This window comes from Myotis davidii, unplaced genomic scaffold, assembly GCF_000327345.1.
Source record: "Myotis davidii unplaced genomic scaffold, ASM32734v1 scaffold1395, whole genome shotgun sequence".
NCBI classification, from domain to species: Eukaryota; Metazoa; Chordata; class Mammalia; order Chiroptera; family Vespertilionidae; genus Myotis; species Myotis davidii.
Genome location: NW_006288604.1, coordinates 135196 through 137835, shown reverse-complemented (window position 1 = coordinate 137835; position 2640 = coordinate 135196). Strand labels below are relative to the sequence as shown.

The 2640-nt window shown below is 53.4% G+C and overlaps 1 long non-coding RNA gene across 1 annotated transcript in view; it reads left to right on the top strand.

The window, feature by feature from the left end:
• Positions 1-2640, top strand: part of LOC102774085 — a 13638-nt gene that overhangs the window by 7816 nt on the left and 3182 nt on the right. The window lies entirely within an intron of this gene.

Sequence of the window (2640 nt, the reverse complement as noted above, 5' to 3'; positions counted from 1 at the left end):
CTGGCAGGCTCCCATCCCCCACCAGACCTGGGGGTCGCAGGTGCCACGCCCGCGGGTGGACCAGAAGGTGGGGGGTCCTGTGGATGAGCCGGAACGTGTGTGACCCGCCCGCGCGGGCGCCCGGCCACGCCCACTGCAAACCTGCGTTCCCCGAGGTGGAAGTGGAGCCTCTGCCTTCCCCGGTGGCCGGCGTCCTCTGGCTACTTGGTCCAGAAGCTTATACTAAGGGTCACTTTTGAAGATGTTGGATGACCTCGATCTTATGTGCAGAAATGATCCTTTTTCTTGTTTCTCCTTCCTCATTGCAAACATGTTCTTTTCCTAGAGCCCAGGGGGCAAATCGAGTCGGGGTGGAGAAGGGCTAAAATGCAGACCTCGGCCTCAGGCACAGCCCCCAGGGCAGCGCGCGAGGGGCTGCATGGTGGGCGAAGGGGCTGAGGTACTCGGCCGGGATGGGCGGGAGCCAGGGGCCACCGCTGGCCGGGCAGCAGCCGTGGGTGGGCTGCGGATGGAGCCTCATGTGCTTTCAATTTGGGGAACAGAAATGCCCGCGAAGGCCGTAAATACACGTGGCCTTGACCCCTGGCGCAGCGTAGGAGTCTCTGGACACCCTTCATGGAAACAGAGTTTGTTTAAGAGATCTCGAGGGAGGAACGGGTTGACCTGGTTCCCAACCAGCGATTATCAGCCTGCAGGGGGGTCCCGGGCCTGGTGAGAAGGAGGGCCGTGGGGTCCCGCCCCCTCCTGGGCCTCCGCCAGCACTTTTCCAACTTCTGTGTTTACTGGACTCACTTAGGTGGAGGGTTGTTAGTGGGGGTTTTTGTTGTTTAATGTGTTTTTTAAAATATGTTTTTTATTGCCCTGACTGGTGTGGCTCAGTGGATAGAGCATCGGCCTGCGGACTGAAGGGTCCCAGGTTCGATTCCGGTCAAGGGCATGTACCTTGGTTGCGGTCACATCCCCAGTAGGGAGTGTGCAGGAAGCAGCGGATCGATGTTTCTCTCTCATTGATGTTTCTAACTCTCTATCCTTCTCCCTTCCTCTCTGTAAAATATCAATAAAATATATATTTTTAAAAATGTTTTTATTGATTTTTAGAGAGAGAGAAAGGGGAGAGAGAGATAGAAACATCAATGATAAGAGAGAATCATGGATCAGCTGCCTCCTGCACGCCCCCAGTGGGTATCGAGCCCACAACCCCAGCCTGTGCCCTGACCAGTGCAGGGGACAATGCTCTAACCACTGAGCGCAGGATTAGGTTTCGATTCTGCCCCCTTCAAGTCCAGGACCAAATCTCTGCCTCTGGAAGGGCCGTGGCCCCTGCGACAAATGCAAACCACCTTCCGGGCCTCAGAAGGGACAGCCAAGCCTCACTCTGGACACTGAGCACGGTCAGCGTTTCCCAGGGAACCGGCTCGCACTGTTAACCTGCAGAATCACCTCATCTATTATGAGGGTGGTATGATGCGCTTTTAATTCTATTATTTTGAGATGTTTGTGGAATCGTGTCAGGAGATGATTTAGCCTCTAGGAGGGGAAAATCTTGTACGTCAGAGACATGTTCTCAGTTCAATGGTCAGTGTCACTCAACATGGATTTCCAATCAGATTTGGAGTCACCACTGGCCAAGGAAAATACTGATCTCTAGATAAGCAAGAGGTTTTCAATCGAAACCCTTGGTGGAGTAAGCAAGTTGTGCATAAAAGATTCGAGTTTGAGAGAGAGAGAGACTACCTCTGTCTCCATTTATGTGAAACGTGTAAAACACTCCCAGGGACTCCTCAAACAAGGAGTGTTCCTATATGAACACAAATGTGTATGTCTCCATGTTATTGGTATTATTTAACAAATACAAAAAGAAATACTAAAAATAAATAAAAATAAAATAACAAAAGAAATAGTACGTCCTCACAGAGCCTCGGGGACTGAGCACCCACATCGACGCAGGTAACCTCATCGTGAAGCGCTTGTTGAATGAATTTATCCTGATAATTCACCCCAGACCTCACCTGATGGCCTGTGACCCAAGACAGCTATGCAGGGCCAGGGCATTTCTCGTGAACGACACTAAGAAATAAACTAACAAAAAAGCACCAAATGCATCTGAGATTGATTTGTTGACCCCCAGTGGGCACTGAGGTCTCCCTACAACCTCTGCTACAGGCTCACTCACTTCACTCACTCCAGGCAGACAACCCCGGAGCCGGGGCCTGCGTGTGCTGGCAGGCTCCCATCCCCCACCAGACCTGGGGGTCGCAGGTGCCACGCCCGCGGGTGGACCAGAAGGTGGGGGGTCCTGTGGATGAGCCGGAACGTGTGTGACCCGCCCGCGCGGGCGCCCGGCCACGCCCACTGCAAACCTGCGTTCCCCGAGGTGGAAGTGGAGCCTCTGCCTTCCCCGGTGGCCGGCGTCCTCTGGCTACTTGGTCCAGAAGCTTATACTAAGGGTCACTTTTGAAGATGTTGGATGACCTCGATCTTATGTGCAGAAATGATCCTTTTTCTTGTTTCTCCTTCCTCATTGCAAACATGTTCTTTTCCTAGAGCCCAGGGGGCAAATCGAGTCGGGGTGGAGAAGGGCTAAAATGCAGACCTCGGCCTCAGGCACAGCCCCCAGGGCAGCGCGCGAGGGGCTGCATG